Source organism: Schistocerca gregaria, chromosome 3 (genome assembly GCF_023897955.1).
Source record: "Schistocerca gregaria isolate iqSchGreg1 chromosome 3, iqSchGreg1.2, whole genome shotgun sequence".
NCBI classification, from domain to species: domain Eukaryota; kingdom Metazoa; phylum Arthropoda; class Insecta; order Orthoptera; family Acrididae; genus Schistocerca; species Schistocerca gregaria.
This window is the reverse complement of record NC_064922.1, coordinates 81,707,423-81,735,126: the sequence shown is the minus strand read 5'-3', so window position 1 is coordinate 81,735,126 and position 27,704 is coordinate 81,707,423.

Sequence of the window (27,704 nt, the reverse complement as noted above, 5' to 3'; positions counted from 1 at the left end):
TGAAGGAGACGAAAATTTAATAGTCATGGGTGACTGGAATTCGTCAGTAGGAAAAGAGAGAGAAGAAAACATAGTAGGTGATTATGGATTGGGGATAAGAAATGAAAGAGGAAGCCGCCAGGTAGAATTTTGCACAGAGCATAACTTAATCATAGCTAACACTTGGTTCAAGAGTCATGAAAGAAGGTTGTACACATGGAAGAATGCTGGAGATACTAGAAGGTATCAGATAGATTATATAATGATAAGACAGAGATTTAGGAACCAGTTTTTAAATTGTAAGACATTTCCAGGGGCAGATGTGGGCTCTGACCACAATCTATTGGTTATGAGCTGTAGATTAAAACTGAAGAAACTGCAAAAAGGTGGGAATTTAAGGAGATGGGACCTGGATAAACTGAAAGAACCAGAGGTTGAACAGAGATTCAGGGAGAGCATAAGGCAACAATTGTCACAAATGGGGGAAAGAAATACAGTAGAAGAAGAATAGGTAGCTTTGAGGGATGAAGTAGTAAAGGCAGCAGAGGATCAAGTAGGTAAAAAGAGGAGGGCTAGTAGAAATCCTTGGGTAACAGAAGAAATATTGAATTTAATTGATGAAAGGAGAAAATATGACAATGCAGTAAATGAAATAGGCAAAAAGAAATACAAACGCCTCAAAAATGAGATCGTCAGGAAGTGCAAAATGGCTAAACAGGGATGGCTAGAGGACAAATGTAAGGATGTAGAGGGTTACCTCACTACGTGTAAGATAGATACTGCCTACTGGAAAATTAAAGAGAGCTTTGGAGAAAAGAGAACCACTTGTATGAATATCAAGAGCTCAGATGGAAACCCAGCTCTAAGCAAAGAAGGGAAAGCAGAAAAGTGGAAGGAGTATATAGAGGGACCATACAAGGGCGACGTAGTTGAGGACAATATTCTGGAAATGGATGAGAATGTAGATGAAGACAAAATGGGAGATACAATACTGCGTGAAGAGTTTGACAGAGCACTGAAAGACCTCAGTCGAAACAAGGCCCCGGGAGTATGCAACATTCCATTGGAACTACTGACAGCCTTGGGAGAGCCAGTCCTGACAAAACTCTACCATCTGGTGAGCAAGATGTATGAGACAGGCGAAATACCCTCAGACTTCAAGAAGAATATAATAACTCCAATCCCAAGGAATGAAGGTATTGACAGATGTGAAAATTACCGAACAATCAGTTTAATAAGTCACAGCTGCAAAATACTAACGCGAATTCTTTACAGACCAATGGAAAAACTAGTAGAAGCCAATCTTGGGGAAGATCAGTTTGGATTCCGTAGAAATATTGGAACACGTGAGGTAATACTGACCTTACTATTTATCTTAGAAGAAAGATTAAGGAAAGGCAAACCTACATTTCTAGCATTTGTAGACTTAGAGAAAGCTTTTCACAATGTTGCCTGGAATACTCTCTTTCAAATTCTAATGGTGGCAAGGGTAAAATACAGGGAACGAAAGGCTATTTACAATTTGTACAGAAACCAAGTGGCAGTTATAAGAGTCGAGGGGCATGAAAGGGAAGCAGTGGTTGAGAATGTAGTGAGACAGGGTTGTAGCCTCTCCCCGATGTTATTCAATCTGTATATTGAGCAAGCAGTGAAGGAAACAAAAGAAAAATTCAGAGTAGGTATTAAAATCCATGGAGAAGAAATAAAAACTTTGAGGTTCACCGATGACATTGTAATTCTGTCAGAGACAGCAAAGGACTTGGAAGAGCAGTTGAACGGAATGGACAGTGTCTTGAAAGGGGGATATAAGATGAACATCAACAAAAGCAAAGCGAGGATAATGGAATGTAGTCGAATTAAGTCATGTGATGCTCAGAGAATTTAATTAGGAAATGCGACATTTAAAGTAGTAACGGACTTTTGCTATTTGGGAAGCAAAGTAACTGATGATGGTCGAAGTAGAGAGGACATAAAATGTAGACAGGGAATGGCAAGAAAAGTGTTTCTGAAGGAGAGAAATTTGTTAACACCGAGTAGAGATTTAAGTGTCAGGAAGTCGTTTCTGAAAGTATTTGTATGGAGTGTAGCCATGTATGGAAGTGAAACGTGGACGATAAACAGTTTGGACAAGAAGAGAATAGAAGCTTTTTAAATGTGGTGCTACAGAAGAATGCTGATGATTAGTAGATCACATAACTAATGAGGGGGTATTAAATAAAATTGGGGAGAAGAGGAGTTTGTGGTACAACTTGACAAGAAGAAGGGACCGATTGGTAGGACATGTTCTGAGGCATCAAGGGATCACAAATTTAGCCTTGGAGGGCAGTGTGAAGGGTAAAAATCATAGAGGGAGACCAAGAGCTGACTACACTAAGCAGATTCAGAAGGACGTAGGTTGCAGTAAGTACTGGGAGATGAAGAAGCTTGCACAGGATAGAGTAGCATGGAGAGCTGTATAAAACCAGTCTCAGGACTGAAGACCACAACATCAACAACATGCCCAATATGAGTTAGTCTGGTACTAAGCGATGAACATCTTCCCCAAATAACACACAAGGAAAAGAAAAAACACCGTTGCTTTCTTCACAGCCACAAATCAATTTGTTCTTTTGGTAAATTGCTGCTGCAAATTCAGATTGAGGAGGGGCCTACCTAGTGTTTTTTCTCTGAATTTTTGCACTGTGAGTCCTGTCGCTAAATAGCATTTTTAATTACTCATTTATTTTGTTCATGTTTGCTATTTTCACAGTCAACTGAATTTTCCCCTACAAATAACACTGTGCACGCAGCTATGTACAGTCAGTTACCTGATCTTACAATAACGACAACATGTTTGTACAGAACTGTATTACACGAACACAACGAATATAAACAGAAATACTATAATGTTGTTTGGAAAACACATGTTCAACAGGTGTTGAATATGTTAGTCTTTTTTGTTCTGTACCAATAGCCCTGTTGTTGTGTTAGTTTCAAAATCTATGGGCATAATTGTATTCAAATCATATGCAGCTATTTATAACAATATTTAAGTGTCTTATTTCTGCATTCGTTTTAATTAAGCATTAATTTGCGTTTAGGAATGCATAAAGATTGTAAAACTGGATTACAAGAAGATTGCGCCCCCCCCCCCCCATGTATTTTAACATGATCGCTAGATGGGAGATCATGCTTCTGTAGGTTCTTCACTTTACTGCTCTCTGGTGGAAGGGACGTAAAGCGCTGAGACGGACCAGCTGTGGAAACCGACAGCCGAGCCTTTCACACTGCTCTTACGAGGCCAGACGGTGCCAATCTGCAGTTGGCTCCAGGCTTCATACATCTACCACGAGAGGGTGCATGGCAAAACGCACCTCTTCAAATCAGAAACTGTATACTTCAAAGCGATGTTTTATGCGCAATTCGCATAGATTTCTCTTCTCTCCTATTTCATACACGTAGTGCCACGGCACAGCTGCACTACCACGTACCACTGGTACGTTCTACTGTTTGTAGCAATAGCTCGCGTCATGTAAGGACAACACAAACCCAAAAGCATGTAAGTTATTTTGGAATAAAACTTTACAATGCTCTGCCAGCGTGCATGAAGGAAATAATAGATGAAGTTAAATTTGAGACTGAGCTTAAAAATTACCTTTTAAGCAAAACTTTCTATTACGTAGATGAGTACTTTGATTGTGTGTAAATTTACTGCCAAAAGTTTTAATTTAAATGTCTCAATTTGTACTTTTAAAAAATGCCTTGAAAGTGGTATTACATTATTATGTCTATTGTAGTTGTACTAGTATGATAACTTTGTTGTGACAATTCCTACATCATGTAAATGATTTACAGGAAGATAATAAACTGAAATGTAATGTTGGAAAGCGACCCTATTGTCAGCCGTTCTGCGCATCCCCCACAATTAACTGCTAGTAGCCAGTAAGATTCATTCTCTTTCCGAGCGGCCAGACGCATTTCCAGATGAAAATGTCATGTGACAGCAATAAACGTGAAGTTCCTCACAGGCAACTTTAGTTAAACTGCGTGCCTATGGAGTATGTATCGTCTGAGTCATGCTACTGGTTTCGTGATTTCCTGTCAGAAAGATGTGGCAACGTAGCATGTAGTAATCGAAAGAAAAAAAAAAGTGTGTGAAATCTTATGGGACGTAACTGCGAAGGTCATCTGTCCCTAAGCTTACACACTATTTAACCTAAATTATCCTACGGACAAACACACACGCCCATGCCCCAGGGAGGACTCGAACCTCCGCCGGGACCAGCCGCCCAGTCCATGGCTGCAGCGCCTGAGACCGCTCGGCTAATCCCCGGGGGGCATTCGACAGAAAATCATCGAGTAAAACAGAAGTGATATATCTGGCGTTTGCAAGGAAGTGTTATAGGCGCTCCTCTGTTCCTGATCTAATAAACGATTTAGGAGACAATCTGAGCTCAGTCTGTGTCTTGCTGCTGCAGGCAACTGCATTAAACGCTGCCAACATGCCATACCGGAGGTATCGTCGTACCCGCACAACAGTCTACAAAACCATAGAAAACATTGAACTTACAACTTCAGGAGACAAGAAAAATCGCATTCCTGTGAAGAGTGTTGCAGCCCACGCGCTCGTCGATGGATCTTGTGTATTTATGGGGTGACCACTTAATTTTAGCTTGGACATAAATGATGCGTTCTCACATGGAAATGGAGGGATCAACGTTGCCATGGTAAGAGATGGTAGCGGAGTTCCTAGTGTACCTGGTCTTGAAAGTTTTAATGATAGAGATGTAATGCCTGTCGTACTTATCATATGTTTGAAATTGGTAGTAAAGATTTTGGTAAATCAGCTTATGACTCAACATCTGCACTTGTCTTGTATACTCGTAGCAAAAGAAAAATTAATCAAACTGAATCTGTATTTATTTGGGTTAAAGGTAAAGGTGTATGTGAATATTTAAAATTTGTTGCTGATTGAAACAAGTGACACAGAAGCAAATGGTTCAAATGGTTCTGAGCACTATGGGACTTAACAGCTGAGGTCATCAGTGCCCTAGAACTTAGAACTATTAAAACCTCACCAACCTAAGGACATCACACACATCCATGCCCGAGGCATGATTCGAACCTGCGACTGTAGCGGTCGCGCGGTTCCAGACTGAAGCGCCTAGAACCGCTCGGCCAACCAGGCCGGCTGACACAGAAGCAGCATGAAGCACGTCAGTTATAAGATGCACAATGAAGAGGAGGAGGTAGTTCTACAGTGTATTACGTTGATGAAACATCGGTGAATCACAGTCATTCCAGGAATAACTGCTGGAAAATGAGTGATGGTACTCGCGGTGTTAAGATTCCCTTAGGAAAAGGTTCTAGGATACGTACTCTGACTTGCTTCCTGAGAGTAAACTTGTATTTAGATGTAAGTAAAACAGTAGTGACTACTATTCGGAAATCAATGCTGTCACTTTCAAGAAATGATTCACTCAACAATTCTTGCCATCCTAGCTCCGAGGTCATTCTTTGTAATTAATGTGCCAATTATCATTCAGCTGTTACAGAGAAATGGTCTAGTACGAGCACCAGGAAAGGGGATATTGTGCTCTGGATAAAAAATAAAAATATTCCGGACAATATAAGGCAGACTCGTGCTGACCTCTTCCATCTCGTTAATTTTAAACGTCACGCGACAGAATGTACAAATTTGACTTTCTTGCGTGTGAATGTGGTCACACAGTGTTGCGTTTACCCACAGTATAATCTGACAGAATTAATTTTCGCACAGGTTACAAGCTATGCGGAGAAAAAACAAAACATTCAAGACAACAGACACTGAAAGGCTTGTGCTTGAAGCAACAGACAGCATCCGACTTCAGCGTGCATCATGTGAAAAAGTTTCAGAAATAAGACTTTCACAGGGAGGTGAAGATGGATAAAAACCATGAATGTATCATCCTAAATTTGCAATCAGATGGTTCGGACATTGACATAGATAGTAGATGGTATTACAATGTAAACTCTGATACAAAGGAATGATCTTTCTTGGCCGGCAGTTGTGGCCGAGCGGTTCTAGGCGCTACAGTCTGGAACCGCGCGACCGCTTCGGTCGCAGGTTCGAATCCTGCCTCGGGAATGGTTCAAATGGCTGTAAGCACTATGGGACTTTACATCTATGGCCATCAGTCCCCTAGAACTTAAAACTACTTAAATCTAACTAACCTAAGGACATCACACAACACCCAAGGGTTTTTTTTTGTGCTATTTACATCCATCATCCAGTGTCACCAGAGCAAACTTCCTCCAGCTTATTGGGCAACTCCCTCACCTCCTTTTGCTGCGCACCATCCCCTTCGGAGTTCTCCTAGAACGTGTCAGAGAGGTGCCCTCTTGGCTCACCTTCTCTGTACACAGGAACAACCATATTACTTTCAGACTCCATGCACACCTGTTATCATTCGAATGTTTTGTTCTGTAGTGCCCAGCTTGCCCATCATCTCAAGTGGTCCATTCTCTCTGACATGTACTCGAGCAACTATTTCCCATGTGCTATCCATCTACTGATTCCTACCCTACCTGCATGCACACCCAAACGGAAGCTTTCTAAGGCCAGCTGGAGGCTTTACTCCTTCCCTGCGACCTTCAATGAACCCCATTTCCCAAGTTGTGGTGACAAGATAGATAACTTTACAAACGTTACCCTTACTACTGCAGAATGTTCCATTCCTCGCTGTTCTTCTGTGCTGCACTGTGCTCTTGGTGGGCTGAGGCGTGCTGCAATGCAATTTTGTGTGCAGACACATGCTCTCCGCGTTTTTGACAGTCATCTTACAAATGACAAACTGCATTAGTTACAAACAGTTGGGTGCTCAGTGTTGTCACATTCTTCGTGATATCAAAAAAAGCTAGTTCTTTTAACAGTTACACCCCTCTTTCATTATATGGGGCAATCTCCGATCAAGATCTATTCCCCAATTTCTGGCCTGAGAGTGACAGGTGATGTCATGGTGGACCCTATTGCCATCTCCAAAATCTTAGGCCGCTATTTTGATGAGATTTCGAGCTCCTCCCAGTATCACCCACCCTCGCTCCCTTCCTTCATCGGAAATGAGTGGAGGATACCCTTCTCTGCTTAGAATAGCGAGTGCTACAGTGTTGTCTTTACTCTGAGGGAGCTAGCTTGTGCTCTTGCTTCATCCCGATCCTCTGCCCCAGGGCCGGATGATGTTAACGTACAGATGTTACAGAACCTTTGTCCTGCAGGCAAGCATTTCTTCTTTCATACGTACAATCACATCTGGGTGGAAGGCATTCCCAGGTGCTGGTGTGAAGCCACTGTCATACCCATACCAAGGCCTGGTAAGGACAAACGCCTTCCTTTTAGTTATTACGCCATTTCTCTCACCAGCTGTGTTTGCAAGGTGATGAAACATATTATTATGCCCAGCTGGTATGGTGTCTAGTCTCGCAGTTTACTAACAACTGCATAGTGTGGGTTCAGAGTGCACTGTTTTGCAATTGGCCATCTTGTCACTTCATCAACTCATGAATGGTTTTCTGTGAAAATACCAGGCTGTGGCCACTTTTTTCAATTTGGAGAAAGCCTACAATACCTGCTGGAGGACTGATATCCTCTACACTTGGAGCTTCCATGGTGGCATGCCTTATTTTCTTCAGGAATTTGTAAAGACAGTTTTCAAGGTACATGTGGGTTCTGCTTGCCAGACACCTTCATCTAGGAAAACGGTGTGCCTCAGGGTTCTGTCCTAAGTGTCGTCCTCTTTGTTATTACCATTAATCCTCCTGCTGGGCATCTCCAGTTCCTTTTTCGTTGACGATGTTGCCATCTATAGCACTTCTCCATGGACTTGTCTCCTTGAGTGGCGTCCTCAGTGATGTCTCTATCGTCTTCTAGTCATGGAGCATAGACAATGGCTTTCACTTTTTCACTGACAAACAGTTTGAATTTATGGCATCACAGTTTGTTTCTTCCATCGTCTTTTCATCTTGGACCTATTGCTCTTTCATTTGTTGGAAATATGATAGGAATCTTCCTAGGTCCTCCATGAATTTTACCTGATCGACTGTATTCAGTTCATCAGTGCCCTGTGTGTCCTCACCAATACTTCCTGGGGAGTGAATCGGACAACTCTCCTTTGTTTGTACCGGTCCTTTGTCTGTTAAACTCGACTACGGGTGTTTCACTTATGCAGATACATTGTCCATCTTACATGTGGCCTCAATACGATCCACCATTGTGGCATCCGTTTGGCCACTGGTGCCTTTTACAATAGCCTGGTTGAGAAGTCTTTGCAGAAGCTGCTGAACTACCGCTGTCATACTGCTCAGCAGGCACGCATGCAATTTATGCTGTGCATGGCCACCTTCCTATGCTTCCTCCTTCCAATGAATCTTTTGATCATCAGTATGGGGCGCGTCCTTTTCCTCTGTTACCTCATGGAGTTCGCTTTTGGTTCTTACTTCAGCAGCTTAACTTTAAGCTACCTATCCCTTTCCCAATGGGTGTGAACCTTCACCATCCTGGCTTCACACAGTGGCCCATGTTCATCTTGAACTTCATTGGCTTCCTACGGAAACTGCTCCATATTTGATCTATCACTGTAAGTTTCTTGACCTTTGCACGGAATGTAGTGATAGTACCTTTGTGTACACTAATGGCTCTTGCACTGACCACACTGTTGGGCATGCCTTCGTCATTGGCACCGACGATTTTCAGTAACGCTGCTGAGTACAGCAGAGCTCTTAGCCATGCATTACATGGCTCAGGCCATGCATTACATCAGCAACACAAGTTTTTAAATTGTGTTATTTGCTCTGATTATCTGAGTGCCCTTCAGAAGGTCTGTGTGCTGTACGCAGTCCATCCCATAGTGCAGTGGGTCCAGGAAAGCTTTCACTTGCTCACTCTTGATGGAGCCACTGTTGATGTTTATGTGGATCCCTGGTCATGTCAGTCTGACAGGAAATAAGACTACAGTCCTCGTGCCTCAGCCTGTCCCCCTCTGAGGATGTGTGTTGCCATTTGTCTACAGGTGGTGTCATTTTCACATTGCCACTGGTCATCTCTTCATGGGAACAAGCTCTGGCGAATTAAACTTTTCCCATTGGCTTAGGTGACTACCTACCGTCCCTCTTGCAGTGAGATCACTTTAGTTAGGTTGTGTATTGGCCACTGCCTATTTAGCCATTGCCATGTAAGTGGTGCTATCCCACCACTTTGTGCTCATTGTCCTGCTGAATCTTTGACAGTTCACTCTTTCCTTACAGAACACTTGTTTTTTTTTTTTTTTTTTTTTTTTAAAAAAACTTGTTCTTATTTGTGTTTGCTGCCTTTAAGCGAATGTCATGCAGGCCGCCAATCATGTTTTACTTTTTATAAATCATAGTGATATGGCGAAGCACATTTAATCTTTAGTTGAAGACGTGTTTGTTAAGGTTTATTTTATTGATCTTTCTCAAAGTACCTGTTTTTAGCTGTCTTTCTTCCATCAATTGGGCTTAATGTGTAGTTGCTTTTAACTCTAGTTTTACAGTTCTGACATGACCCTAGTTGCTTTTGCACACTAAAACAAAACAAAAGATCCTGTCTTTTACTTGTCAGTATTTTCCACATATTTTCGTCCTCATGAATTCTGCTGAAAATCTTATTTCTTACTTTATCAGTCCACCTAATTCTCAAAATACTTCTATAGCATCACACCTCAAGTCCTTAGATTCTCTTCTTTTCCAGGTGTTTCACAGCCTATGTTTCACTTCCATACAATGCTGTGCTCCAAATGTTCAGTCTGAAAAATATCTTCATCAAATAGTGATGGGTTTGATAGTAGTAGACTTGTTTTGGGCTGGAATGCCCTTTATGCCTGTGGTGGTCTGCATCTGTCCATCATATGTTACTTTGCTTCTAAAATAGCAGAGTTCACTTTGTATGCTCTGTGGTTCCCTATTTTGATATTAAGTTTCACTAACTTCATTTCTGCTACTTCTCATTACCTTAGTCTTTCTTCAATTTGCTCTCAGTCCATAATCTATGCTCAGTAGACAGTTCATTCCATTCAGTACTGACAAGAATTCTTCCTTGCTTGCACTGGATGGTAGACACACATGTTACTGCACAATATAGTGAATGTGTATGGTAAAGGTAGAAAAATGGGTGTCGAATTTCAAATACACAGGTATACAGATACGTCAGACAATGCCTATCTGGTGCTTAGTCTTTCCAAAAGCAAAACTGGTCATCGCTTAAGATGAGACCTGATTGTTTTACATATTTTATACTGTGTAAATTATCTCCAGGAACACTGAAATGGGAATGTAACAGCTCTTATAGATATCAAACGATACATGTTACTGAGTAGCAACTGTAGACACTGTGATGTTACTAGAGTGAATTGTACCATTTTTTATATTTCTTCAGATAGTTTACACTGAAGCAAGAACCCATTCAAAGTACGTAGTGACGAATCCACCGGGGCAGAGAAAAGGCAGAGTGCAAGATTTCGATAAGATTATTCTGTTACAAGGGGGTATTTTTGCTTACATCTATTGGAATTAATACAGTTGTGAGTATTGGAAAAGATTGAATAATACCCTAGGTAATTTTTTTGGCACTTGCCATGATTTTTCCCTGTGTTCATTGCTAAGGGTTTGTGAATTAGAAGTGACCATGTTTTGTATCTGGTAAAAATGGGGAACACCTTCGACTGTCAAGTAAAATTTGATACAGCTTTACTGCAGTGGAGTTTGCGCCGCCACCTCGCGGTTTTTGCGCCGCCACCTCGCGGTTTTTGCGCCGCCACCTCGCGGGGTTTGCGCCGCCACCTCGCTGGGTTTGCGCCGCCACCTCGCGGGGTTTGCGCCGCCACCTCGCGGGGTTTAAGTTCTTGAATGACCCCAAACCCAGCATTGTGCATACATAAACTTTATATTTCTTAGTGCTTATAGTCAAACTGCAGTAAATTTCTGATCTTTGTGTGAAAGTCAGATAGTGCTAGTACTCAGTTTATCAATGTATGTATGGTAAAGATAAGACATGTTTGTAAGGAATGGAATTCAAAATGGTAGTTGCCTATTCATGTTTAGCTTTTCTCCAGTAGCTAGAAAAGAATGGGATGCTGCAGTGATGTGGCATTAAGGGGGTCGTCGTTAAAACCCCATGTGACCATTTAGATTAAGGTTACCTGAACCACTTCAGGCAAGCACTGGTACAGTTCCTTTTAAGAACACACTGCAGGTTTCATTGTCGAATCAGAGTTTGTGTTCTGTGTTTAATGAACTTGTTGCCAACTGGACATTAAACCCTGATCTCCCTTCCTTTCTTTTCCTAAATAGCTTAAGGTAAATACCAGACGATTTATTAGGGAACGATACAACTGGTTTACTTCCCATTGTCATCCAGTCACCTTTTACTTGATATTTAAAGATTTTAAATACTAATCTTCCTTTTATTTTAAGTGATCGGTAACTCTGCTGTAATATTTAAAAATTTAATCATCCACTCATAACCGTTTTCTACAGCTGTAAGTAAAACTGCTGCTGAAAAATAGTATTATATGAAAACAGTATGGATCACTCCAGCGTACTATGTTACAATATCCATTGGTATTAATAACCTTAGTTACCCGACTGTTGCTGATACCGCTGACAATGTGTCCTATATAATAAACACTGGAAATTTTCTCACAGCCATGTAACTCTATGTGATACCTACATTCATTATGCTGTTGTAAGGCCATTACAAGTTCTGGAAGTCAGGGAATTTCAAACATATCGGGGAAATTTGTAAAAACACTGGAAAAATCTCGTTTTTGTCTCAGAAGATGAAATGATTTGTTTACTGAGATGTCACACATTGTCATCGGCTGGGTGCAGCTGAGTACGTGAGCTGCTTCCCTACTTCCTCATTCTTACTGCTTCTTCCCATTGTACCACAGCTTGCAGTCAGTGCTGCCACCACTTCTTATTTCTAGCCTTGCAGCTGCCAGCGAGAGGCAGGGAGGTATGAGGAGTGGTTCGTTTGGATCTGATTCTCAGAGACTGTTGATGCAGTGGCCGGAGACAGCGGCCATGTGTGCAAGAGTTGTATCTGAATGATTGTGTGAATGTGTGTGCGCTCTCATTTTCTGACAAAGGCTATGGCCAAAAATTTAGTTGCGAGAGTGAGATTGTCTTTTCTGTGTGCCTGTCTGGAGCTCAGTAATCACCTTTATGGTGAATTGCTACCTACCCTCATTACTATTAACCTTCAGAGTATTCACACAAGTTATCTATTGCTCGGATTGATCACTGCAGTCTCATTTCATTGCCATCGTGTCTGTGAGATGTAAATAGCTGGCAACGCCAATGGGCTTCCATGATGGGGCCATTTCTGTGGGTATCTCTAACGGATTGGGCCTGCCAATCTGAAGCCCATAATTTCCCACTAATTTGCAGACCCTGCCTGTCGCATCTAGTCTCGTAGATCAGCATGCAGGTCAGGTCCGTTTGTGTGTGGCATAATTTGGCAGATTTTCATGGTTTATCCATGGACTCAGCACTGCAGTTCTCCTTGCTAGACCAGAAGCCACTGGAAATGGATTTCAGGAATTGTGACTGCCTCACAGCAAGAACATAGTACAGTTCGGTGTTTTACGGCCATTTTATTTATTCTAGTACATTTTGGCACTTTGGAAGTAGTCTACATATTAGAACATATGGATGATAAGAGGAAGAAAATTGTGGCAGTTTGTACACTGTTTTCACGATTTTATGAAAGGAAAACCACATAGTGTCTTCAAAATAATAAACATAACACAGTGGGCAATATCCGACAATAACAAACATAGTAAAACCAACATTTTATTGGCTGTCAATTATAATGTTGGTTTACAAAAATTTTCCCTGACTTATACACTTCTTTCTGAGGTTACTTCTGAATTTATTTTAAATCTTGTCTTGCGACTCCAATATGTATTTTTGTCACCACATGTGTTTAGTTTTATTGAAATGAAATAACATTAGTGGTATATATACACACACAATTTGGCTCACTTTCTCCATTTAAAATCAGTTCATTGCAAAAGATGTTGAGTTAGTACTTAAGATTTTTACTCACATGTTTGGAAATACGAAGTCTACTTACATCTTCACTTAACCTTGAGATCACAAAATTTGTCCCTCTAGGGGCCAACAGCTCTTCTGTGAGTACGTGTGTGGACGAACAGGTCCTTGAGCTGTTGCAGCTTTTGTTCTTTTCTGGGCTCCTTTCCCTTTCTCCTTTTTCCTTTCCCTTTCTCCTTTTTCCTTTCCCTTTCTCCTTTTTCCTTGCCCTTTCTCCTTTTTCCTTGCCCTTTCTCCTTTTTCCTTTCCCTTTCTACTTTTTCCTTTCCCTTTGGACCTTCCTTTTCTTTCTTGGTGGTGGTCTTTATGTCAGCATGGTTATTCTCATGAGTTTGCTCTGTCTTGTGATTTTGGTTGGTTGTATTTCCTCCTCCTTTTTCGCTTTTCTTTTGTGGTCCCCGTCAGGGGTTTGACCTCCATCTCCAAATTGGAAATCTGTAGTGTGAGCCAGTTGCGGAAGAACTACCTCCCTAGCATCTTCGGTATGGGTTCCTCTCCCCTTCCTCCTCAGCTTCTTTGTCTCAGCTGGACTCTGACCACACAATAATCCAGTGGAATTGCAGTGGACAGTATCGCCACCTGCCAGAAATAAAATGCTTTGTTTCATCTTACTCTTCATTCTCTCTTGCTGTTCAAGAAACTCACTTTCATGATGTTTAGTGTTATTGGGTGTTCTGTTGAAACTATGCCGGACCTGGGATAGCATCTGGAGGTGTCTGCACTTTGGTTCACACAGATTTCATTAGTGACTGGATTTCCCTTCGTGGGTTTTGCATTTTTGTCGTGAATTCATAGTACACCCTGATCCAGAACTTTATGTAGGCGACCAGCTCCTAGATGTTGCAGCACATTTGTTTCTTGGGCCTTTTTTTTAATACGAAAAGCTGATGTGGCTGCCCCATGTTCGCTTCTTGAGGACTACATGCATGCAGAAGCGTAGTGCCCTCTGCCTCCTGGCCCTCGCATCTTGGGGTGCAGACGGTGCTACTCTTCTCCATATTTACCATGTTCTGGTCTTGTTTAGACTAGATTATGGCTCTGGGGCTCCTTCCACTCTGAAAATAATTGGCCCTGCTCACAATTGTGGGATGTGTGTGGCCACTGGTATCTTTCTCACTAGTTCCGTTTCCCCCTGTGGGTCCGGGGGTAAGAATAGGCCCGTGGTATTCCTGCCTGTCGTAAGAGGTGACTAAAAGGAGCTCAACTGTTTTGGCCTTTAATGTGATGGTTCCCATTGGGGTTTGACCTCCATTTTTCCAAATTCAACAGAAATACGAGCCTTTTGGGGAAGAACACCTTACGTGGTGCACCATCAGTCCTCTGTGCCCTAAGACCTTGTCACTCTTTATCGTCTTGGCGTCGTCACTGCACCCTCCATCTCTCATTTTGGGCATACACCCCTGATGGTTTGTGTATGTTACATCACTAGTATGTCCCTATCTACACCCACGATACCTATGGACTTCCCATGGCACCCGAAATCCAGCACGGTAGCCAGCCTGTTGTGGTGGGGTCATCATGTACCCTCTATGTTGTAGCCCCCTGACAACACAGGGATCGTACTGCCGATGCCTGAGCTGACACCTCCCCATGTAATCCAAGGAGTAGATGCTTGTCTCTCGGGGGCATTAGGACTCCCGGCAACGGCCATCCTGCCAGGTGGCCTTTGCTGTGGCTGGGTGGCGCCCGTGGGGAGAGCCCCTGGTTGGAGTGGGTGGCATCGGGGTGGATACTCCGCAATGAAGCGGATGAAGTCTCAATTTTTAACGCTGTGGCATATAACCCCAAATTGTTGCCTTCCCTCGCCACGTCCTGGGAGGGTCGTCGGGCTGCGGACAGACAGAAGCCGTATTCGCCACAATACCTTGTGTGCAGCAGAACTGATGGTGATTCGTTTTTGGGGACTAAGCCTCTGTTCTTTGTGACCCATCTTGAAGATAAGTTTGGGAAAGTGGCGTCTATTTCCAAAATGCGGAGTGAGGCCATTTTGATACAAGCATCTTCAGCTGCACAGTCAAGGGCATTACTCACCTGTGAGAAGCTTGGTGACATCCCCGTCAACGTCACTCCCCACAAGTCACTAAATTTGGTCCAGGGGATTATCTTTCATAAAGTTCTTCTGCTACAGTCTGATGACGAGCTACGGGAGAACCTGGCACGACGAGGGGTACACTTCGTTCGTCGTGTCTTTAGGGGACCCAAAGACAATAGGATCGCTACCGGTGCTTTCATCCTGGCCTTTGAGGGCGACTGCCTGCCCGAGAAGGTCAAGGTCATGATCTACTGGTGATATGTCAAGCCCTTTGTCCCGCCCCCTATGCGATGCTTCCAGTGCTGGAAATTCGGACACATGTCTTCCAGATGCACTGCCAGCCCCACGTGTCTAGATTGTGGACAACCTTCGCATCCCAATTCTCCGTGTGCTCCGCCTCCTACCCGCATTAACTGTGGGGAGCATCATTCTCCCTGCTCGCCAAACTGTGCAGTCTACCAATGAGAGCGGAAGATACAAGAAATTAAGACCCTGGACCGTTTAACTTATGAAGAGGCCAGGAAGAAATTAGAACGGCTCAACCCCACACCTGTGTTGAGGAGTTATGCTGCTGTAACACTGCTGCCACCAGTTCCTGCAAAGACTCCTTCCACGTTACACCTGCCCCACCACAGGTGGGGACCACGCTCTCTTCCACTGCTCCCAAAACACCCGGGAGGAATGCAAACGGCTTTCTTTTGCTTCTCGCCACCCTGAGGCGCATAACACCCCGTTTAGTTTGTGGGAACTCCAAAGCGCCCTGGCGCAGTGCCCCGATACAGCCTCTGGGCCAGACGGCATCCACAATCAGATGCTCAAACATCTGTCCCTGGACTGTCAGCGATGTGTTCTTGCCATCTTCAACCGCATATGGGGCAATGGTGTCTTTCCGACACAGTGGCGAGAAAGTACCATCATTCCGGTGCTGAAGCCTGGTAAGGACCCGCTTAATGTGGATAGCTATTGGCCCATCAGCTTGACAAATACTCTGTGCAAGCTCCTGGAACGTCTGGTGAGTCGACGGCTGTGTTGGCTGCTCGAGTCTTGGGGTCTTCTGGCTCCGTGCCAGAGCGGCTTCCTTCAGGGCCGTTCCACCGCCAATACTTTGGTCTTCCTTGAGTCTGCAATCCGCACTGCATTTTCCAGGCGCCAACACCTCATCTCCGTCTTTTTCGACCTCTCCAGAGCATGTGACACGACATGCAGGCACCATATTTTCGCCACGTTCCACAGGGCTCTGTATTGAGCATGCCCCTCTTCCTTGTGGCCATTAATGGTGGCCTTGCAGCAGCAGTAGGGTCGTCTGTCTCACCCACGTTATATGCTGACGATTACTGCATCTTTTTCAGCTCCTCCACCATTGGTGTTGCAGAATGTAGGTTGCAGGGAGCCATACGCAAGGTGCAGGCATGGGCCCTAGCCCATGGGTTTCAATTTTCTGCTACGAAGACTTGTGTCATGCACTTTTGTCGGCGTCGAACTGCCCATCCCCACCTTGAGCTCTATCTTCAGGATGCCATGCTCAGGGTTGTTGACACTTACCGTTTTCTGGGATTGCTGTTTGATGCCCAGCTTACGTGGCTTCCACATATTCGTCAGCTCAAGCGTCAGTGCTGGCAGCATCTGAATGCCCTCCGCTGCCTCAGCAACACAACTTGGGGTGCAGATCGTAATACGCTGCTGCAGCTCTACAAAGCCCTCGTGCTGTCCCGACTCTACTATGGGAGTGGGGTGTATGGCTCAGTGTTGCCTTCAGCATTGCAACTGCTGGACCCTGTTCACCATTGTGGGGTTCGATAGGCAACAGGAGCATTCCGCACCAGCCCTGTTCATAGCCTCCTTGCTGAGGCTGGTGTTCCTCCGCTTCGTATTCGGCGTCTACAACTGTTAGCGAACTATGCTGCCCATGTCCGTTGTTTGCCCCGTCACCCTAACTACCGTCTCCTTTTCGCTAATATGGCAGTCCATATCCCACACCAGTGGCCACGATCAGGCCATACAATTGGGATCCGTGTTTGGTCGCTCCTCTGTGAACTCGAGTGTTTGCCTCTTCCGTCTGCTTAGCAGGTCCGCCAACATACACCACCTTGTTGTATTCGTCGGCCGCAGCTTCGGCTGGAACTTTCCCGATGGCCAAAGGATTCGGTTCCTCCTGCAGTCTTGCGCCGCCATTTCCTTGCTCTCCTCGGTGCATACCATGACTCTGAGGTTATCTATACCGATGGCTCGATGGTCGATGGCCGTGTGGGGTACGCTTACACTCATGCGGACTATGTCGACGAGCGCTCCTTGCCGGAAGGCTGCAGTGTTTACACCGCAGAACTGACAACCATTTTTCGTGCCCTTGAGCCTATTAGTACCAGTACTGGAGAGTCATTCGTCATTTGCAGTGACTCGCTCAGTAGTCTGCAGGCTCTTGGCCAGTGCTACCCACGCCATCCCATTGTTGGTGCCATCCAGGGGTCCATTCACACTCTTCTACATCTACATGACTACTCTGCAATTCACATTTAAGTGCTTGGCAGAGGGTTCATCGAACCACAATCATACTATCTCTCTACTATTCCACTCCCGAACAGCGAGCGGGAAAAACGAACACCTAAACCTTTCTGTTCGAGCTCTGATTTCTCTTATTTTATTTTGATGATCATTCCTACCTATGTAGGTTGGGCTCAACAAAATATTTTCGCATTCGGAAGAGAAAGTTGGTGACTGAAATTTCGTAAAAAGGTCTCGCCGCGACGAAAAACGTCTATGCTGTAATGACTTCCATCCCAACTCGTGTATCATATCTGCCACACTCTCTCCCCTATAACGCGATAATACAAAACGAGCTGCCCTTCTTTGCACCCTCTCGATGTCCTCCGTCAATCCCACCTGGTAAGGATCCCACACCGCGCAGCAATATTCTAACAGAGGACGAACGAGTGTAGTGTAAGCTGTCTCTTTAGTGGACTTGTTGCATCTTCTAAGTGTCCTGCCAATGAAACGCAACCTTTGGCTCGCCTTCCCGACAATATTATCTATGTGGTCCTTCCAACTGAAGTTGTTTGTAATTTTAACACCCAGGTACTTAGTTGAATTGACAGCCTTGAGAATTGTACTATTTATCGAGTAATCGAATTCCAACGGATTTCTTTTGGAACTCATGTGGATCATCTCACACTTTTCGTTATTTAGCGTCAACTGCCACCTGACACACCATACAGCAATCTTTTCTAAATCGCTTTGCAGCTGATACTGGTCTTCGGATGACCTTACTAGACGGTAAATTACAGCATCATCTGCGAACAACCTAAGAGAACTGCTCAGATTGTCACCCAGGTCATTTATATAGATCAGGAACAGTAGAGGTCCCAGGACGCTTCCCTGGGGAACACCTGATATCACTTCAGTTTTACTCGATGATTTGCCGTCTATTACTACGAACTGCGACCTTCCTGACAGGAAATCACGAATCCAGTCGCACAACTGAGACGATACCCCATAGCTCCGCAGCTTGATTAGAAGTCGCTTGTGAGGAACGGTGTCAAAAGCTTTCCGGAAATCTAGAAATACGGAATCAACTTGAGATCCCCTGTCGATAGCGGCCATTACTTCGTGCGAATAAAGAGCTAGCTGCGTTGCACAAGAGCGATGTTTTCTGAAGCCATGCTGATTACGTGTCAATAGATCGTTCCCTTCGAGGTGATTCATAATGTTTGAATACAGTATATGCTCCAAAACCCTACTGCAAACCGACGTCAATGATATAGGTCTGTAGTTAAATGGATTACTCCTACTACCCTTCTTGAACACTGGTGCGACCTGCGCAATTTTCCAATCTGTAGGTACAGATCTATCGGTGAGCGAGCGGTTGTATATGAGTGCTAAGTAGGGAGCTATAGTATCAGCGTAATCTGAAAGGAACCTAATCGGTATACAATCTGGACCTGAAGACTTGCCCGTATCAAGCGATTTGAGTTGCTTCGCAACCCCTAAGGTATCTACTTCTAAGAAACTCATGCTAGCAGATGTTCGTGTTTCAAATTCTGGAATATTCCATTCGTCTTCCCTGGTGAAGGAATTTCGGAAAACTGCGTTCAATAACTCCGCTTTAGCGGCGCAGTCGTCGATAACAGTACCATCGGCACTGCGCAGCGAAGGTATTGACTGCGTCTTGCCGCTTGTGTACTTTACATACGACCAGAATTTCTTCGGATTTTCTACCAAATTTCTTGAACAGCATGGTCGTTCGGTGGTGTTCATATGGACCCCGGGCCACAATGGAATCGCGGGAAACGAACTTGCCGACGAGATAGCCGAAGAGGCAACCTGCAAACAGACGTTGGAGATCGGCCAACCGGCAATTGATCTCTGAAAGATTTTGCACCGTCGAGTCTTTGGGATGTGGGGAGACGAATGGCGCACCTAATAAGCTGCGGCAGGTAAAGAAGACCACGACTGTGTGGGGTTCCTCCATGCGGGCCTCTCGCAGGAATTCTGTTGTTCTGTGTAGGCTCCGCATTGGTCACTCTTGGCTGACGCATGGTCATCCGCTGCGTCGAGAGGACCCCCCCTAATTGTCGCTGTGGTGCAACCATGACAGTGGTGCATCTGTTGTTAGAATGTCCTCTTAACTGCTCTCAGGTATGCTTTTAATCTCCAGGGTGATTTATCATGTCTTTTAGGTGACAATGTCTCTATGGCAGATCGGGATTTACATTTTATTCACGCAAGCGGCTTTTATAGCTCCATTTAATTTTATTACGTCACCCTCTTTTGAGCTGTACTTTTAATTAGTTTTGTGTTGTAATTCAACTCATTCCTAATCTTTTAGGTGGAGGTTTTAACGTGTTGCAGAGTGGCTGGCTCATCCTATTATATTCGTGATCAGCCAGCTATGATCCTCTGCTGTACAGTTTTAATTCTTTGTGCCTTTCTTCTCTATGTTGTTTTTGTTGCTGTGCTCTGTTTTCTGTTTCTTTATTATTGACCGTGGGGATTTTCTTCCCTTGGAATTTTTATCTTGTGCTTCGAATGACAAATGGATGGTTTCACTGTGCTCTGTGTGTTTATGAAACAAGGGACTGATGACCTATGCAGTTTGGTCCGTTTAATCCTCAACCAACCAACCAACTAGTTCCGTTGACAGTCCCTGCGCAGAAGCAGGGATTCCCTGTCTACAATACAATGAAGTCAACTTCTGGTTTCTTATGCAATCACCATTCACAGATTCCCTGTCCATCCTGTGCCCTCTTCTCTTTGCAAACGAGGGACGTCTCCTTCCTGATCACCACCCATGAGAGGATTGCCGGTTGGAATGTGTCTCACTTCCCTCTCTCAGGATCTCCATCTCTGTTCTCAGGATCTCCATCTCTGTTCACTGAAACGTGCCCGGTGTATTTCCTCTCACACCCTCCTTGGATGGTACCTAGATCACAGATTAGGACCGACCTATTCCAGGGTCCTGAGATCTTTGTCGCCCACATGGTCTTCCTGCGTAAGTTCCATCCTTGCAAAGTTTCAGGGTGCTACCATCTCCTACACTGGTGGTTCTGATATGATAGATAAAGCAGAATATACCTTCACGTCTCCACTGACTTAGAACACCATTTATTCCCGGAATCATATAATATGTTCACAGCAGAGCTGCTAGCTGTTACCAGGGCCCTCCATTTTGTTACTCAGGCCTCCCTCCACAGTGTTTTAATATGTACCGACTCATTGAGCAACTTGCTACTCTCGTCATCCTTTGGTCTCTGCTATCCATGACCTCTCCTCCCTAGTCCATGCCACTTACTCAGCTTTCTCTTGGTCCAAAGTCATGTGGATATCAAGGAATGAACTGGCTTACCATTTGGTTAAATAAGCTAGTACCCACCCTCCATTCCCTTTCATGGCTCTACCTGTGGATATGTAGATCTACGTCATATCTCTCTTTTCCCAAAAGTGGAATGACATCTGGTGTGCTGCTGGTTGAGTAATAAACTCCAGTCAGGGAGACTACTGCACTTTGGTGCTCTTCCTTCTGTTCCTCTCAGGTATAGTCCACTGCTTTATACCATCTACACATTGGTCATACCAGGCTCATGCATTATTTCCTCCTGTGTAATGAACCACCCCCACAATATGGTTGTCAAGCCAGACTCATAGTATCCCACATATTGATATTGGTTGAATGTTCCCTTCTTTTAGCCCTTCGTTCTAATTCTTAATTTTAATGTTAGCAGTCAATTCACGGATGGTTGAAGTGGTCCTCAGTTTCCTCTGTGAAAATGGTTATTTCCAGATATATTTGTAAGGTTTTGTTCTACTCTTGGAGCAGAGGCAGTGTGATTGTGTTTGGGACCTCTCTTCATGTTTTCCGGGTCCACTCCCCCATGGAAAGACCACTCTTTTTTTTTTTTTTTAGTTTTTAGATTTGGTCTTATCTTTCATGCATTTTACTGTCTGTGTTTTGTTTTATATTTGATCCCCTGGCTGGATCCATCTATGTTTAGTGGACCCTCTTTCCTCTGAGTAACTTTGGATTTGTGGGACTGATGATCTTGCCATTTAGTCCCATAAACCCTCTCAGTTAATTAATTAATCAATCAATCAATCAGTCTCAAAATTTGTCAAGGAAAATGCTAAAACGTGTGGAAATGAGGAAATTTCACTTGGGCAAACTTGTGACAACCTTGATACAATACCATCATCACCCAACATACAGACTGACTGTAAGCAAGCTCGTCACCATTGGCATAGCCATTTATTTTGCTAAATGTAAAGTCATCTTGCAAAGTATCGTTACACTTATCATTTCCAGTATTTGATACCCTGTACATTATCTGAGCATTCTCTCGCAGTTTTTCCGTAATTGTAGGACCTATCTTCCCCACCACCTCAGTTACTAGTGGAGTTGTGCTCTGATTCACACCATACACAAATAAGTTAAGAGCAAGAGGTGTCTCTTGCACTGAGTGTACATTCTGATTATTTGACCTTTTTGTACAGTCAACTGTTCCAGCTGCAGTAATTTCCTTGTGCTTTAATATGCTCTCCTCCATAAAATATACCCCAAAATGATTACTGTAGTTCCAATATCTGACACTTTTATAAGCTAACAGTTTTGTTTCCTTTGATGTGGAAGGTTTTTTCAGTCCATAGCTATACACATCTTTACTATGAATTCTGAGCACAACTAGGCAAATAACTGACTTAAAACATACTTACCTAATAGCTGCCTTGTTCATATTGTCTTGGCATTGATTTATAACAGTCTGTCAAATGCAACGAAGCAAATCATCTACAGTAAAGTTTTCTAGAAATCTGCATCGTTTTCCCCCAGTGCTGATTCAGTGGAGAGCTTGGTCATAGAAGTCTACATTTTGACTTTTTAGGAATGGTTCCATCTTGAGATTCATCTAATTGTTCTGGGAGTTCATACCACACAATGATCTTTTTTCTTCTTCTTCATTTTAGGGTAGAGGAAGTAGTCAATGGGTGCCATGCTAAGAGAATACTGGAGGTGAGGCAAAATTGTATAAATCCAAAGTAGTAATGTGTGTGACTGTCACGCAGTTTTTCTGCAACACTTCGTCTGGACAGGTTCCGTAACATTAGATTTTTGTAATATGCCCTTGTGATGGTTTGCTCCTTCATGGGCATAATGTGTTATAGTTGTACACAGCAGTCCCAAAAAAGACAACTTCACCTTGCCCAATGATGGATGGGTCTTTGCCTTTTTCAGCAGTGGTGAACCCACATATTCACATTCCTGCAATGCTTCTGTGTCTCCCGATCATACAGATGCAGCTAGCATTTGTCAGCCGTGATCAAGTGGCTGAAGATGCCATCCAGATCGCCCTTACATAGCTGCAATATTTCCGCTGTGTATTAGTTGGGAATAACTATAATTTGGATTGTCCAGATGTGCAGCAATTATGCTAATGCATGTCTAGCCGCACTAGGACTTGTATGTCAGGAACTCATACAGGTATAGATGCGTGCATGTTAAGAACGTTGTGGCAGTTCTGAAATGTTAATTCCTTTAGTGTTTGGTGTTACAGAAGGTACAGCCAAACATTCAGGAAACATTCCTCACACACAAATAAAGAAAAGATGATATGTGGACATGTGTCCAGAAACACTTAATTTCCATGTTAGAGCCCATTTTAGTTTCGTCAGTACTTCCTCAATTCACCGCCAGTTGGCCCAATTGAAGGAAGGTAATGTTGACTTCGGTGCTTGGGTTGACGTGCGACTCATTGCTCTACAGTACTAGCATCAAACACATCAGTACGTAGCATCAACAGGTTAGTGTTCTTCACGAACGTGGTTTTGCAGTCAGTTCTATGTTTACAAATGCGGAGTTGGCAGATGCACATTTGATGTATTGATTAGCACGGGGCAATAGCCATGATGCGGTACATTTGTATCCAGACAGATTTCCAGAACGGAGGTGTCCCAACAGGGAGACGTTCGAAGCAATTGATCGGCGTCTTAGGGAGCACGGAACATTCGAGCCTATGACTCGCGAGTGGGGAAGACCAAGAACGACGGGACACGTGCAATGGACGAGGCAATTCTTCGTGCAGTTGACGATAACCCTAATGTCAGAGTCAGAGAAGGTAACGTTGACCACGTCACTGCATGGAGAGTGCTACGGGAAAACCAGTTGTTTCCGTACAATGTACAGCGTGTGCAGGCACTATCAGCAGCTGATTGGCCTCCACGGGTACACTTCTGTGAGTGGTTCATCCAGCAATGTGTCAATCCTCATATCAGTGCAAATGTTCTCTTTACGGATGAGGCTTCATTCCAAAGTGATCAAATTGTAAATTTTCGCAATCAACATGTGTGGGCTGACGAGAATCCGCACGCAGTTGTGCAATCACTTCATCAACACAGATTTTCTGTGAACGTTTGGGCAGGCATTGTTGGTGATGTCTTGATTGGGCCCCATGTACTTCCACCTACGCTCAATGGAGCATGTTATCATGATTTCATACGGGATACTCTACCTGTGCTGTTAGAACATGCATCTTTACAAGTACGACACAACATGTGGTTCATGCGTGATGGGGCTCCTGCACATTTCAGTCAGTGTTCGTACGCTTCTCAACAGATTCGGTGACCAATGGATTGGTAGAGTCGGACCAATTCCATGGCCTCCACGCTCTCCTGACCTCAACCCTCTTGACTTTCATTTATGGGGGCATTTGAAAGCTCTTGTCTACGCAACCTCGGTACCAAATGTAGAGACTCTTCTTGCTCGTATTGTGGATGGCTGTGATACAATACGCCATTCTCTAGGGCTGCATCAGCGCATCAGGGATTCCATGCGACGGAGGGTGGATGCAGGGTATCCTCGCTAACGGAGGACATTTTGAACATTTCCTGTAACAAAGTGTTTCAAGTCCCGCTTTTGCTGTGTGTTTCCATTCCATGATTAATGTGATTTGAAGAGAAGTAATAAAATGAGCTCTAACATGGAAAGTAAGCGTTTCCGGACAAATGTCCACATAACATATTTTCTTTCTTCGTGTGTGAGGAAAATTTTCCAGTAAGTTTGGCGGTACCTTTTTGTAACATGTATGCTTTACTTGTAACTTCATATATCAGATTCATTGTGATGTGCCCATCATTTAGTTAATGGTCATACTTACTGGGATATTTACGTAGAAAACCGAGCGAGGTGGCGCAGTGGTTAGCACACGGGAATCACATTCGGGAGGACGATGGTTCAATCCCATCTCCGGCCATCCTGATTTAGGTTTTCCGTGATTTCCCTAAATCGTTTCAGGCAAATGCTGGGATGATGCCTTTAAAAGGGCATAGCCGATTTCCTTACCAATCCTTCCCTAACCTGAGCTTGCACTCTGTCTCTAATGACCTCGCTGTCGACGGGACGTTAAACACTAACAACCACCACAACCTCCACCACCACCACCACCACCACCACCACCACCACCACCACTTAAGTAGAAATAAACACTGCACGAAAATAAAAAAAAAAACTATGCAATGGAAAATAGTGGTCGAGATGATTTGCGTCTGGTGCAATATTATGTAATATGTTCCCGCGTATGAAATTTAGCTAACATGTGGAATTTTTCTTTAGTTGTGGTTGGAGGTCTCTATCGCCAAACTCTAGAAAATTGACCTGATGTAACGCACTCATTTGCGACTGCACCGTGGCAGCGGTAAAGCCAGAGTGAAATACCCACAACATTCGTCATATTTCATAAACTGTTTGAGATATTGACATGAGATTTTGGCAGATGTAGCTGTCTGCTTATTATGCAAAACTTCATTACCTTCCACTAACTACAGACTTTCCCGATGGAAGAAAGTAATTTTTATGGCCATCGATAGTGTGGTTGAGGAGACTCCAACACTTATCAATAACACGTGTCAACAATAAACACAGAAGCCGATAACACAACCGACAACCAAACATCGTAGGCTTCGAAATTCAAGGAGGGTGTGGGAGTATAGAAGCATTCCACCACAACTGGCCTTCGAGAGCGAGTTAGAAAATTTTTGCGGTTTCTGAGAAACCCCACCTTGAGTTAAGGGATAATACTATGTTAGGTGAGAACGAGAGCATCTTCTGCATTCTGCCTGGTCACCTACGAAGCATGAGGTAGTGCTGGAATATTATTTCGTTCTTTTTAAAAAGTAAATGACATTCCAAGCTATATTCTTTCTCTTGCTTGTCTCTTCCTACACCTGAACTGCAACTGCGCCTGTCATTGCAGGTTGGTTGGACCAGCTGGCTGCCCAATACTGTCTTAAGTTAAATGCATCTGTAATGCTGCGCCTCCCATGTTCCATGGTCCTTGCCATGGACCTTGCCGTTCGTGGGAAGGCCTTCATGACTCAGCGATACAGAAAGCCGTAACGTAGGTGCAACCACAACAAGGTGTGTCTGTTGAGAGGCCAGACAAACGAGTCGTTCCTGAAGAGGGGCAGCAGCCTTTTCAATAGTAGCAGGGGGCTAAATTCTGGATGATTGACTGATGTGGCCTTGTAACAATAACCAAAACGGCCTTGCTGTGCTGGTACTGCGAACGGCTGAAAGCAAGGGGAAACTACGGCCGTAATTTTTCCCGAGGGCATGTATCTTTACTGTATGGTAAAATGATGATGGCGTCCTCTTTGGTAAAATATTACAGACGTAAAATAGTCCCACATTCGGATCTCCGGGTAGGGACTACTCAGGAGGACGTCGTTATGAGGAGAATGAAAACTGGCGTTCTACGGATCAGAGCGTGGAATGTCATATCCCTTAGTAGGGCAGGCAGGTTAGAAAATTTAAAAAGGGGAAATGGATAGGTTAAAGCTAGATATAGTGGGAACTAGCGAATTTCAGTGACAGGAGGAAAAAGATCTCAGGTCAGGTGAATACAGGAGTATAAATACAAAATCAAATAGGGGTAATGCAAGAGTAGCTTTAATAAGGATAAAAAAGGAGTGCGGGGAGCTACTATGGACAGCATAGTGATGCATTATTGTAGCAAAGATAAAGAGGAAGCCCACGCGTACCACAGTAGTAAAAGTTTATATGTCAACTAGTTCCACAGATAACGAAGAGATTGAAGAAATGTATGATGAGATAAAAGAAATTATTCAGGCTGTCAAGGGAGACGAAAACTTAAGTCATCAGGGACTGGAATTCGATAGTAGGAAAAGGAAGATAAGGAAAAATAGGTGAATATGGAATGGGGGTAAGCAATGAAAGAGGAAGGTGCCTGTTTGAATTTTGCATAAAGCATAACTTAACACTGGCTAATACAGTTTAAGAATCATGAAAGAATGTATAAGTGGAAGAGGTCTGGAGACACTGAAGGGTTTCTGATAGATTATATAATTGGTAAAACACAGATTTAGGAACCAGGTTTTACATTGTAAGAGGAAGATGTTGACTCTGGCCACAATATATTGATTATGAACTGTAAATTAAAACTGAAGAAACTGCAAAAAGGTGGAAATATGAGATGAGACCTGATAAACTGAAACGACCAGAGGTTGTAGAGAGTTTCAGGGAGAGCGTTAGGGGACGATTGACTAACACGGGGGAAAGAAATACAGAACAAACACAATGGTTAGCTTTGAGAGGTGAAATGGTGCAGGGAACAGAGGATCAAGTAGTTAGAAAGACGAGGGCTAACAGAAGATAAATTGGGTAACAGAACATAACAGAAGATAAATTGAATTTAATTGATGAAAGGAGAAAATATAAAAAAATTGTAAATGAGGCAGGCGAAAACGAATACAAACGTCACAAAAATGAGATCAACAGGAAGTGCAAAATGGCTAAACAGGGATGGCTAGAGGACAAATGTAAGGACATAGAGGCTCGTCTCATCTCACAAGGGGTGAGGTAGATACTGCCTACAGGAAAATTAAAGAGACCTTTGGAGAAAAGAGGACGACTTGTAAGAATATCAAGAGTTCAGAAGGCAAACCAGTTCTAAGCAAAGAAGGGAAGGCAGAAAGGTGGAAAGAGTATATAGAGGGTGATGTACTTGAGGGCAATATTATGGAAATGGGCATAGATGAAGATGAAATGGGAGATACAATACTGTGTGAAGGGTCTGACAGAGCACTAAAAGACTGAAGTTGAAACAAGGTCCCG